Source organism: Lonchura striata, chromosome 17, assembly GCF_046129695.1.
Source record: "Lonchura striata isolate bLonStr1 chromosome 17, bLonStr1.mat, whole genome shotgun sequence".
In the NCBI taxonomy this organism is placed as follows: Eukaryota; Metazoa; Chordata; class Aves; order Passeriformes; family Estrildidae; genus Lonchura; species Lonchura striata.
In genome coordinates, this window is record NC_134619.1 from 6,689,571 (window position 1) to 6,703,183 (window position 13,613).

Here is a 13,613-nt window from a genome sequence, read left to right on the forward strand (position 1 = left end):
GTGGGAATGGGACAGCCCTGCAGATGCCCTCCTCCCAGGCCACAACATTGCACCTTCTCTCCTCTTACGATGACAAAAGGAAATATTCAGGTGAGAGTTAGGCACTCTTTCACCCCTAATTCTGCCACAGCCACTTTCATCACCCTGCTCACCCTGCTGACCTCAGCCACAGCCTGCTCCTCCACAGCAGTTCTCCCATTTATCACATTTTCCAGGCCCAAACCCCACACGACCCCTCCACAATCCGTCTCCCAGCTCAGCGCATGCGTTCAGCTACTCAGGAAGCTTTAAGGTCACGATGTTCTCATCTAATTCCACTTTCTGTAGACAAGAGCCATCTATAAACCCCCAGCTCTCCACAGGAGCCTGGTGTCCTAACAGACCCCAAGCCATCGTGTCAGCCACAAAGGACATCACTGACGTCTGAAGGTCTTTGCTTTTGAAACTTCACCCACTCTTCCCAGGAACATGTTTGCCATGGCCCTGTATTTAATCTTCCTTTCTCTAAAGCAATAGGCAGTGGCTCTTATCAGCAAAATCTGCAGGGCACCTATGGTCAATGGCTTCTTAATAACGTTTCTAGCAGTACGTTCCCAAAGGCTCATGTAGCAGAAAAAAAATTAAACAAAATAAAAAGAGTGGAAAAAGCAGAGAAAAACAAATGGCTTGTGCGTGGTTCTCCTGGAATTGTTTAATAATCCACCAAGTAAAAAGCACCGCAGGGGAGAGGCAGGAGCAGCACTCCCAATTACACCCTCTGTAGCCTAACAAACCAGAAAAACGTGGTGATTGCTGGTAGTTGCCAAATCCTAATGCTCCTTAACTACCTGTATTTACTGTGTTTGGTTATTATTGTGATTTGAGTGCACGCCCCTGCCTCACAAAACTGAGGTGAGAGCACCTGGGAAAATCAATCCCTCCTATCCCACAGTTCCCATATGGCCTTTCTGTTCCTGACAGGAGCATTCACACAAATAGAAGGCTGAGCTCAAGCTCCTGAGGTTTTGCCAGAGGAAAATCCTAATCTTTTCCATATTGGTGAAATTTGGAGCTTGACCTGTGCTGACTCAGCCCACAAATACATCAAGTGAGGACAGGGTTATGGTAGGCTGAGATGTTTCCAGCAAACCCCCAAAAAATGAAATTGCCCAACACTGGAAGAGAACCACTGGGACAGGTGTGGTTCCCAGCACAGGGGCTCCAAACCAACTCCAAAATGACCCCAACTTTGTGGCAGGAGCGTTGCTACAGCCACAACAGCTCAGGAAAAGCAAGGCTCTTTGCAGCCCAGGACAGACAGACCCAAAGATTTTGCTGTCATTTTACAGAGTCTGGAGAGAACATTGAAATTTTCATTGCTCCTTTGATTCATAGCACAGCTTCCATGGGAAGGCCAAGCAGCAATGCACCAATAAAGTTTATTTCAGTTGATTTCTCCCTTGATTGCCATGAAACTCCTGCAGACACACACAACTGTCCACACCCCATGTACTGGGACCACTTCTGCCCACATCTTGCAACTTTTAATGTTTCAAATATTTCAAGTTTAGCATCCCTTAGCCTGGAATCAGAGATAAGAGTCTAAGGAATAATGAAGAAAAAAGTCAATTTGTTGGAGAAGAACTTTAAGCTTTCCTTGGCAAAGAGTTATCTGTGGTTCTTACTGAGAGAACCAGGCACGGTGTTACATGGACCTTTTAGGAAAATTAAAATGCTATTGCTACTCCAACTCCACTGAAAGCCAACACCATTATTCACTAATAAGCTTAAGGGATTTCACAATTTCATTGCAACTCCCTCAGAATCTGGACATTACCCCAGTCTCAGTCACAGGTACATGTCAGAGTCTCTTCATGCAACTGAGAATGGTAAAATTAATTTGCTAATTGAATGAAAATCCAGAAACATGTCAGGAATATCTCCCCCAGGCCAGGCTGCTGGTGATGCTCAGCAGAGGAGCCTCCTCTATCCCTTTTTCCCCACTCTGCTCCCTTTGTCAGCTCTTCAGCACTGTGTGCAAATGGGGACATCTCATGAAAAATTGCTCCTATTTGTTCCAGTCTGCTCTGGCTTTGCACCTCTCCCCACATGAGACCATCAGGATGATGTCCTGGTTTCCTCCCCAGAGCCACTGTATAGATGGGAAAAGGACACAGGAAAACTGATTTTCCACAGAACATAACTTGTTTTTATGGTGTATGTTACAGTCACCCTGGAGAGGGAGGAAACCACTTTCTTCAGTGAAAAGAAATTAGAAAAGAAGGCATCTATATTACAACCAGAAAATTTCGTTCTATACAGCCAGGAGCAGGAGAAATTCCCCATAACCAGTGTGATTTAGGAAAGAAGACAGTGCAGAAGGGCACAGATCCATTTTTACCAGCAAAATCCCAGGGCAACTGCCAGGTTGAGCACCACACCAAGGGACGCAGTCCTGCTCAGGCAGAATCCATCCCACACTCATTTCTGAACTAGGAGTGAGTCCTGAGAGTCCAGACCAGCACCTCATTTGTCCATGGGAAATTTTTCCATCCATCTTTCTCCACAGAGCCACCCCACACAGCACAACAGTGCTCCCAGCACTGTCTCCTTGACCAGAGGAGAGCAGAACAAACATGAGGACAACCCCTTCCCCGCCTGTTGCTGAGGAAGCAAATCTCCTTTCTGGGGAGTTTTACCAGCTTGTTTCCCAGTTGTTATAAAAATTATAACGATGATAAATTTCCTGGCCTTTATGCAGGGAGTTCCACCAGCCCCATCCAGGCTGCAGCACAGCCTTGCTCAAAGGAGGTTTCAGGTCCTGTTTGTGGAGAAGCAGGAAACAGGAGGAGTTGCTCCTTACATCTCTGAGATTTCAGGGCTTCCTTGATGGTCTCACAGAGAAACTGACTCCATGGAAGGTAAGAACTTCGGTGAGTCCCACCTTTCTGGGTTCCCCTCGAGCTTTTTTCCACCCTCCTCACAAACACCAGCCTGCCCCAGCTCCCCACGGATCTGAGGGGGAATGGCTTTCCATAAACAGCCCCTAACTGGAACCTCTGCAGCCTGGGGCTCTCATTAGAGGCTGGGAGCTGCCAGCACAGAGCCAAACTGGGATGAGTTCATCCCAGAGGCAGTGGATGGTGCAGAGTAAATCACTGCAGGGAAGGTGAGACACTGGATTCCCTGCCCAGCCTCCTCCCTCTGCAGTGCTGGGGGAGCCCAGCAGCACAGACCTGCTGGGGATCACCCTCCTTCTCCACTTTCCACCCTCCTCCTCCACTTTTCCACCCTCCTCCTCCACTTTTCCACCCCGCTCCTTCTCCTCACCCTGTCCCCAGATTCAGCCAAGGCTCAGGGCTCCCCTTGGAGCAGGCACAGCCATCCAAGGGAACAATTTCACCTTTGGATGTGACAGGAGATGCCCTCTGGATTGAAGCCTCCAGCTCAAGCCATGCTGTGCCTCAGATGTGGCTCCTACAGACACACCACTGATGCCTTTTCTTTGTTCCTGCCATTCACCAAACACTCCAGAACGTTTCTCTGCCATCAGTTCACCCCAGGTCCAGGCTGAGCCGAGTCAGTGACACGCAGGGAGATGGAGCAGGCCCAGGAGGCTCCTCCAGGCTCATCCCTCTGTGCTGTGTCCATGCTGGACAGCTCTGCCTTCCTCCACCACGGGCTCTCACTGCCACCCAGCCCTCCCAGAGGAGTCCCCAGGCAGAGCCCCAGCCCCAGAATGAGCTCAGGTCTGTCTGGAGCTCGCAGCCAGGAACCCAACACGCTGCTTTTCACCATTCCCCAGCTTCTGGCTATCTGCCTGCAAGGTGCGGGATGAGTTATCAGTGCCCACAGATAACCAGGCAATTGCAGATAATTGCTCAGAGGGATCAGAACCTTAATTGAATATCTGCTCTTCTCCACGCAGGTGTAAGCCAGGGGGAGTTGGGGTTGTTTTGCCTTTTTTAAATAAGGGCTCCTCGTGAGCTGACAGGCGTTAAACTCTGCCAAGCACCTCTTGTCACTTCCAAGACCCCTCTGGACTCGAGCAGGACAGATCCTGCAGGATGCTCCCACCCACCAGTGCCTGGGGCTGCAAATTGCAGGACAGAGCAGAGCTTGCCTAATTAGCTAATTCTGCTAATTTAAAGCATCTCAGCAAGGCATACGATAGCATGCAATTTGACCTGCCCTCGCTTCAGGGAGTCATTTTGTGGATTCTTTTCTTGGTTTTTCAGGATAATATTGAATAAGAATTATTGGAGAGAACCAGGAGGCACATTTCCTTTGGAGAGGGGATTCCCTTCAAAGGGCAGCACTTCCAGTTCGAGGTGTGGGGCACCCAGGACCCTGTCAGGGATCCCCAAAGTCCTACTGATTTCAGCAAAATACACTTGGCTGTTGCTTTAAACACCAATGAGATTTCAGACTTTAGAGAAACAAGTGGAAGTTGAAAAAAATCTCTTTTTTGATGTATCTCTGCTGACTTGTGACATCCTTATTTCCATCTCAGCCACACGTTCTGGCACTGCATTAAATGGTAATTGTTCCACGTGGTCCCTGCAACATGCAGGTATCCCAGCAGGAAGGATCCCACAGGCATGGGAGACATGGGAAATGCTGGTCAGACTGCTGGACTTCAGACAGAACTGCTACAAATCAGCCACAGGAGGCTTTCCCTATTGTTATCTGTCTTTTCTATCTCCAGTTTCCTCAAGAACCACGTGGATAAGCTCTGGCTATTTATTTAGTGAAAGCAGCAATGAATAAATGTATTTATGTAGCAGCAGCAGCTGAGATGATGAAGCACATCTGCACATGCTGAAACTCCTGCCAGGAGCTGAGTCCCTCTTGCAGCAGCTGGAGGAGGAAAAGGGAGGTTGGGGAGCAAACACAGAGTTGGTGTGCACAGCTGGAACATGGAACCCAAATCACCACCTGCCCTTTTGAAGAGGTGAAAGATGAAATAAGCAGAAAAAACCAAAAATAACGTGAAAATTGGCTTATCACTGATTTATCTACAAATCATGTTTCAAGTTTAAGTTATTCCTTGCAGGATGAGCTGTGGACATGGGAGTAATTGTTCACAAAACATGTCCTGATGAGGATTTTCCTTTCTGCTTCAGAGCAGAGCTAACCAGACTCATATCCCATCCATTTTTCTGGCTCTCTCCTGCCCTTGGGTACCTGAGGAACTGACCTCCATGTACCTTTGCTGGCTGTCACATTGGACATTTGCCCAAGAGTAAAAGAACACACATTTCATCAACCAGGCTTCCCCTCACCCAGAGGCACCACTTGATGCTTTTTAACTGCAGTTAAGCAGCAGAAAGACTGAAACAACACCACTAAAAACCCCACAAGGCAGCCTTGAGCTGGTGATATCATCCAGGCAAGGAGCAAACCCCAGATCCTGCACTGGCAGCAGAGGAGCCAGCAGCCATCCAAGTGACTGCTTTCATCTGTCTCACAGTAGGCTTGGAATTTAAATCAGGTGCTGCAGCCCACTCCAGCTCCAGAGCTGTAATTGCATCAAAGAGCATCTCACGCCTGCTGCATCAAACAGCGAGCATGAAGAATTGCCAAAGGAAAATCAAGGTGGAATTGGAGTCGTAAACGAAGGCACATAAAACCAGCTGAGGCAAGGGCAGCTTTTCCACACTTCTCACACACCATAGCTGTGTGGTGAGCAATGTCTCCAGGGATGGAACGTTCCCTCAGGCCACCCAGCCCATCTCCTTCCCAGCACCAGCTTTTTTATATTTTTTTGAATTATTTTCATCTTCCTTCTCCAACTCAGAAGAGCAACAAGAATCTGGCACAGGTGGGACCAGCTGAGCCTTCCTCCCTCTTGATTTGCCAAGTGGTTCCACACAACTGAACATTTTTTCAGCCCTTTTTTTCCTTAACATTTCAGGTGTTTCAAATTCTGTTCAAGAAACACCCAGTGACTTTCTTACTGTCTGGATAAGAACATGAGATTCATGTTGGGTTGTTATTCATTTTTGTAGCTTTACAGAAATGTTATTTTATTCACAGATCCGCGTTAAGAAAAACCTCTCAGAGGGTCAGACCTCACTTGAATGTGTGAAAATATTCACATTGCAGGCTGTTTATCAGCCCATGTGAAGGAAACACTTTTCTTGTGATGAATACATCCCTCCCATTTTAGCAAGGACAACTCAGTGCCATTTCACCTAAATTCTTACTGACCTTAGAAGAAAATCCCTTTTAAAATAAATTTCCTTAATTAATCCTTCTTTCAATTTCAAGAAGAAACAACTGGAAACTAAGAAAACAGCCACAACATCTCCTCAGGGCCCAGCATCATGAGCAGGATCTGATTTATCCCATTGATTTATCCCTTTGGAAGCTCCCTGCCTGGAAGCACAGCTAGCCTGAAACAACATTTCCACACAGCAGTCATGGAAGAGATAAAACATTAATGACAGTCAACAAATTCCATTGTTTTAAAGTGTTTTCCATTCCCAACTGCCACTGCTGGCAGAGGGGAGCATTTGGAGGTGTTTCCAGCTTGCTCATAGTAAATAAATCCCTTTTCTCTCCATCTGCCATACTGGAAGTGGCATGGTGGGTTCCCCTCTTCCCTGGAGAGCTGGAAACCCCTGAAACACCATCAAAAGCAAGGACATAATTCAGCCTGGCTGTAGGTTATAAATATTCCTACTCCAGGACCAGACACATCAGGGGAAAGCTTGGCCACAGCCCCCTCAGCGGAGCCATAAATCTGCCCTTCACCCCAGAGCCCTGCCAAGAGCAATGAGGCAGCCTTAGAAATCAAATATACAAAGAAATACTTGGAGAGCCCAGGGACAGGGCAGTCATTCCCACCTTCCTGAGGGGAAACCTTGGGTATCCTGGAGGAAAAAACACTCTGGGAAGACCTTAGAGAACGTTCCAGTACCTAAAGGTGCTCCTCTGTTTGGGGAAGGACTTTGTACAAGGGCATAGGGTGGCTGTGCCACCAGCAGAAATGGATTTGACACTCCCAGCAACAAGGATCCTGCTGTCCTTGCCTCTGGGCAGGCTCAAGACTGCAGGTTTAGCTGAAGCACCACCATTTCCACAGGGTTCTTCCTTCAGAAGAGCCTCCTTCCATCTCCACACCACTCCTCTGATGCCAAGGGCACTGCTGGGCTCCCCACGGCCCTCAGCATTTGATCCGAGCTGCTGATGGGTTGAGGCAATTAATGCCTCCATGTGAGAGCTGCTCTCACTGCTAAAGTGCTCTCAGAGAGGAATAATTTCAGTAAAAATTCCAGTGCAATACGATTTAAGCACAAAATCTTTGAAGAACAAGGCAGAAGACCTTTATCCACCAGATACACAGTGTTTGTGCAGGAACTGCAGGCTGCTGCATGGAAATTAAATGTCATTCTTTTTTATTGTCTCTTACAGAGGCTCAGCAGAAATAAAAAATTTTGAGGACATAGGGCTGATTAAAAACAGCACACTTTGAGAGCTGCAAAGTTCAAACCTCATTTTTTTTCCTCGCTGCTCTTCACATGATAAAAAAAATATGAGTTAAAAAAAGGAGAGCTCATGCAAAGGGTGGAAAGAGGCCTGGTGCTGTACACCAGGAACTTCATCTCAGCAGCCTTGGGGACCACAAGGACTTTCTGACAGAGCAGGAAGAGGAGACCCAGACCTCCTTTAAAGGACAGCAGAAGGGCAGGACCACAAACCCCGTGCCTGGGGCAGCAGGGCAGAGGTGCCAGCTCCATCCTGCTGTACTTCACAAAGGCACTTCTCCATCACACAGTGCTTAAACAAAAATTGCTTCTTTCCAGTGATCCTGCACGGCCCAATCCTCACCCCACTCCCTCTGAAGTCCAAGGAAAAGCAGCAGAGAGGCACAGAGGGTTTACCAAAGGCTGGAGGACACAGGGCTGTCCCACCCCATCCCTGCCCAGCTCCCACGTGCCCGTCCCATCTCCCTTCCTCCTCTCCCAGCTCCCACCTGCGCCGTGTTTGCAGGGAACTATTTTCTGCAATCTGTCTGCCACTCCAGAGCCATTAACATCCTCCCACAATTTGGGCTGTCATTTTCTCTAATGATATATTTAAAGAAAATGATACCACAGGCAAAGCATTTCTGGGTGATTATCACACATGGCAAGTTAACAGCACCGGGCGTGAGTCAGCCCACCCTGGCTGTGTTTGTGCTCGCTGCTCCAGCTGCTGTCTGCTCCTCCCTGCAGGCACTGCCAGGAGCCACAGCAACAGCAGGAGCCTCCAGCCCACATCCCATGGAGAGATGCTCCCCCAAAACCCCACCAAGCAGGCGGGTTTCTGTCCCATACAGAGCTTACCCTGCTCCTGCAGGTGTAAGCAGTGTGTCTCACTGAAGGGATGATGCTGTAGGGTTGGAATCTGAGGTATTGATAATTCCAAGGTTGTAGAAATTCTCTGTCTTTCTGCCCTGTTGCCAAAGAAGAAGCCATAATTAGTCTGTGCTGGTTTCCAGGTTGTTTATTCTGTTTATCTCTCACATGTTCTGCTGCCTTGCCGCAGCTCTGTCCTGCAGGGCAGCGTGTGGGGCTCTGCCCTCAGTGGGATGTGACAAACATTAAATACCAGAAACTCCCTGGGCTGGATTTACAATAACGTGCCAATATCTGTCACCTGCGTTGGACAGTGTGTCCCCAGCCTGAACCAACAGAAAAATGCCAACACCACAGTGAGACATGGAGGGCATGAAGAAGGAGAAAAAGGACAAGGCACACCCAATTTCCTCCATCTTGTCCCCTTTGAACCCCTAATCTAGAATCCTAAAATTTTACTTTTGCACCCTTGCCACACTTAATTATTACTCATATCAAACACTCAGAGCTGGTAATCCATCCTGTAAGATTGGAAACTCTTTTCCATGGACAGAGATCACAGACAGTGTCTCTGGGGGCTCTGTCCAGGGGGGTTCCTGCCCACTGCCAGGGTCCCAGACCTGCCAGGGCAGCCAGAGGGAAGCCCTGGATTCCGACACTGTAGGATGCAGCTCCAGGCCAGTGGGATGGGGCTGCAGGGAATTCCTGTGTTTGAGCCAGGGTAGGGCTGATATAGAGGTTTTCATATAGAACTGTGATGGTCCACTTACTGGTTGGACAGTGTTATGGTGGTGCTATGCAGGCACAGGTTGGACTTGATGCTCTTGGAGGTTCTAGTCTATGATTCTGTATATTTTTCCTCCCTTTAAGGCTGAGCCACCTGCACAGCAAAGTTCAGGGACGTGCAAGACTCCCAACTCCCCCAGCCTCAGAGCTTCAGGGCAAACAGGCTATTTTAAAAATCTGATCACCAAAAATAGATAAAAACATGGTTACCCAAGCAGATCCTAAGCACAGGGACATCCCAAAGACACCATTAAGACCACCTGGGAGCTCATTTATTGCCATTAAGTTGATGAGCAGCTGTCTCACACCCAGAGACAGGCAGCTGTCATGTGCACATCTTGTTCAAAACTGGGTTTTCTCAAAGGCAGGGTCTCTTGAGACAGTTGGAAACAGTTCCAGTTTGGCTTGTACATCCCAAATAAAGCTACACTAGGTGAGAAAAATGCTAAATCTCACTGTAATAGCAATATATGAGGTGGGTGGGTGTGGAAAGCCCAGCACATCCTGTGCCTCTGATCCCCCCAGCCTTCAGGTCTGGTTCACCACCTGCAGCCCCACATGCACCTGCAGCTCCTCTCCAGCATGTTCCTTTCTCTTGCAGGTCTCTCCTGGTGCCATTCCTGCTGAAATCAGGACCTTGGGCTTGTCCAGGCAGGCTTTTTATGGCACTGCCATGAGCAGACTTCCAGCCTCCAGCTGTTTGCCCACCACTGATGGCACCAAACAGCCAAGCCCTGGAGCACTAAGCCAGAAAGTAATGAAATAAAAAAAAACAGGGGTCACGTTCCGGTGCAAATAAATAAGTTAATAAAGGAAATTTATTTTTCTTAGCCTGTTTTCAGTTGATGTCATGAAGTTTCAGCAGTTCCAGCAATGTGGATCACTGCACCAAGCACTCCCCAGCATCTGCTGAGCACAGAGTCATTCTGCAGCTTCTCATAACTCCAGATGACAGGCACATGTTTGGGTGAAATCCCCTCAAATTTGATTGGAAAAGAGGAAAAACACTTCAATTTCCTCCTGGCATTTTTCACTGAAAGGCACATTTAAGCTGCTGAGCTTGTGAGGAGCAGCTTGAGGAGGTGACAAAGTATGTCAGGAGCAAATCTGGCTGCAGCCAGCCTGCATGAGAGCCACCACAGGGTGCAGGGAGCTGCAAGCTGGAGCTATCACCACATGCAATTTCCCACATGGGAACAGTAAGGGAGGTAACTTCCTTTAGACCCAAAAATCTGCCAGCAATTTGGGCTGCCATGTCTTCCCCAATGGAAACGTGTGGATGAGGACAGGTTCATCACTACCCAGCAGCAGGGATTTTTTCCCTCTGCATCATGTGCTTCCCTGGCCAGGAGGGCAGTGAGGTAGACCCAGGGGTGTCGGAACTCAAAATGTCCCTCAGACATTTTTGGAGGTTCCAGGTCCAGGTCAGAAGCATTTGAGACCCTGGCAGGCAGCTGGAAACAGCTGTGATTTTGGATTTGAGCCATGGGATGAGTTACCAACCTTGCAGGAAGAACAAAATGTCACCAAAGTTTAGATATTATACTAGAAGTAGTCACAAAGTAAAGGGAAGAATTTTTGAGTGCTGTACAGGGGGTTTTGGTTTTGTACATGGGGGTCAGAGGTTTTAAGATGGAGGGATCTGGGCCTGTCCTGTCCTCCCTCTTTCTTCTTCCTCACCTCCATGTTCTTGGTGATGTTGGCACTCACAGATTGGTTTAGAGTAGAAAAGCACCATTTAATATAGGTAACAGGCATTGGGGAAAAACTGTAAACATGTAACACGTAATGTACCATATAAAAGATAGAAAAGCACCATTTAATATAGGTAATAGGCATTGGGGAAAAACTGTAACCATGTAACATGTAATGTACCATATAAAATATAGAAAATCACCATTTAATATAGGTAATAGGCATTGGGAAAAACTGTAACCATGTAACACGTAATGTCCCATATAAAAGACAGCAGCAGCCCTGGGCGGGGAGAGAAGAAGCAGTCGGGGTCAGAGAGGATGTCAGGGTGTGTGTGTGTGCCTCTGCCTGAGCTGGGAGCAAACCACAGCAGCCTGAGGAGAAAATCTTTTCGATAACTTGCAATAAACTGCCTTGAGACTGGACAACAGAGACTGCTGAGCCTTTCTTTGGAAGCTCAGGTTGGAGAAGAGATTTTTCCACCACATGGAGCCACACCTGACCCAGGGTGAGCTCTGGCACAGGGGGACACAGAAGTGCCTGGAAGCAAAGGCACTTTCACAAGCAGGGAACAAAGACAAATACCCCTTTATAAATTACCCACAGCAGCTCTCAGAGGTGATTCCCATAGGGCTGGTTGCAAAGAAACCAGCAGCTAAGGAGGGGAGAATGTGGGAATTTGAAACTTCCAGATGCTTCCAGGAGGGATCCTGCTCGGCAGAGGTGGGACACGGGACATGCTGCCATCCCTGCCTCAGGGTAGATCTGGTCTAGAGAGAGAGAAAAGTAATGGAAGTGGTTAAAATTCAATTTAGATCATTGTAGCAATGAAACCAACACAGCGAGTCACTTCTGCCTGTTTTCCAGCACAGCTCCAAGCTGCCTTCCCTGTGATTAATTTTCCCTTCTGTTGCCTTGGCAAGTTTGGGGAGACACATTGTCAGCAAAATCTGGGAAGAGACCCCCCCGGCTCCCATCCAGCACAGATGGAGGAGGGCTCTGCACCACCTCTGTGCCCACCTGCCACCCACACTGCAGAAATCACCACATCCAGATGATCCAAAAAGTGTTTTTTGCCATGTGCACGCTCCCCTGGCCCCTCACAGCACCAGGGAGGGCAACACCTCACTCAAGGCTTTCCTGCACTCCCCTTCCCACGAACCTGCCAAATTTATAATTACTGAAGGGGTGGCAGTGAACCCTCAGGCTGTCAGCACGCTGAGTGTTTGCCCTTCTTTGGGATTAATTTCTAACAGGCAAGGAATTTAGAAATACCAGAAGTAGGGGGTGTGCAATTTGGAGCAGTGTGTCACTAAATAACCAGCTCATCACCAGGTGGATACCAACCGAATTGCAGCAATTTAACTTGCAAAACACAGGTTTCCAACAAACAGTTCTGGAAGGAAAGGAAATGTCTCCTTTTGTCTGAAACACCACATTTGTTTCTCTCACCAGGAGATGCTGTTGTCAGTCACTCCCATTGCAGAATGAATTATTATTGCTAAACACTCTCTCTGCTGTTTTGGGAAGAAAAACCAGGATTGCCATAGGACTCTGCAGTTGCACCATAGCTCTTTGCTGCTTTGTTTAGGAATACCAGCAAACTGGAGCTGTGGATGTGGTTTGCCCCAGGAAATGCTGCTTAGGGTCTCCAAAAGGTTGGGTCCCCAAGGGCTTGGAAGGAGAAGAAGTGGGAAGACAGCTGCAGTGCCCCAGAGGGAGATCAAAACACACAGAAGAGAGATTGAAGGGTTATTTCCCTCCTTTTCCATATTATTTTCAGGAAAAAAAATGCCACAAGAAAGAATACCCAGGAAGCAAGCACAGAGGAGCACAGCACTGAAGGGGTCAGCTCTGCCCTCCCAAGGAGATCCATCTCAGGGCATGGCTGGAGACACAAAAAGGTCTTTTTTGGGCAGGAACTCCACAAACACACAGTTACACCTTTTCTGAATTCTCACCCAGCACAGCTCTACTGCAAAATAAAATACTGGCCAGAATCTAAGCTTCACCCCAAAACAAGCCCTGGAGCTTCATCTGCTGCCAGGAGGCAGCACCACATATCCCCCACGGGACCCAGGGGCCGTGCTGCTGCTGCTGAGAGCAGCACAGGCAGGTTTGGGGCATGTTAATGAGGCATGAGACAGCTGATCTGCATCTCTGCAGCCTTGTTTGGATCAGCATAAATTATATACACTGAGTTGATGCTGATTAATGTGTGCCTGCACCTCCATGGCCCTGTAATGCTCTGTCTCCCCTCAGATTCCCTCAGTCCAGCTGGCTGAGACACAAAGCCAAGCTCCCAATGACCTCCAGAAGTTGCAAAGTCCACTTTGTGGGGGGATAAAGAAAGCACCTGCCATGGAGATGAGTGGCAGCAGTCAAGGGCTCCAAGTGAGAGACCTCAGGGGTCACCACAGTGGCTGCTGGCTCAGTGCAGAGCCCCTTCTTCACCAAGTCCTGGTACCTGGCACAGCAGCACACACACAGGGTCACAGCCCCCTCCAAGGGGAAAGATTCCACAGGCTTTCACCTTCCATGAATGCTCACTTCTTCTCATCTTCTGGAAAAGATAGAAAGAAAAAAAAATAGATAATGGAAAACAGATGTGGAAAGATTTTCTAGTCAACATTCCAAGCCAGCCACAATGGCTGCTCAGCATCCTGGAGTAAGAATTCTATAAACCCTCCTCCTCAGTATCTCTTCTTTCTCTCTCCAGGTGGACAGGTTTAAGGGTGGCATAGTCCAAGCAGCACCTTTTCCCATCTAGTGGGAAGAGCTACAAATCCAGGGCACTCTTTATTGCAG

The 13,613-nt window shown here is 48.2% G+C and overlaps 1 long non-coding RNA gene across 1 annotated transcript in view; it reads left to right on the plus strand.

Moving 5' to 3' along the window:
• LOC144247184 (uncharacterized) overlaps positions 1-9,927 on the plus strand; it is a 36,725-nt gene extending 26,798 nt beyond the window's left edge. The window contains exons 2-3 of the long non-coding RNA XR_013340891.1: positions 2,741-2,900; positions 9,712-9,927. This is a non-coding gene — a long non-coding RNA (uncharacterized LOC144247184). The remainder of the gene's footprint in view (positions 1-2,740; positions 2,901-9,711) is intronic.
• The last annotated feature ends 3,686 nt before the right edge of the window (positions 9,928-13,613 follow it).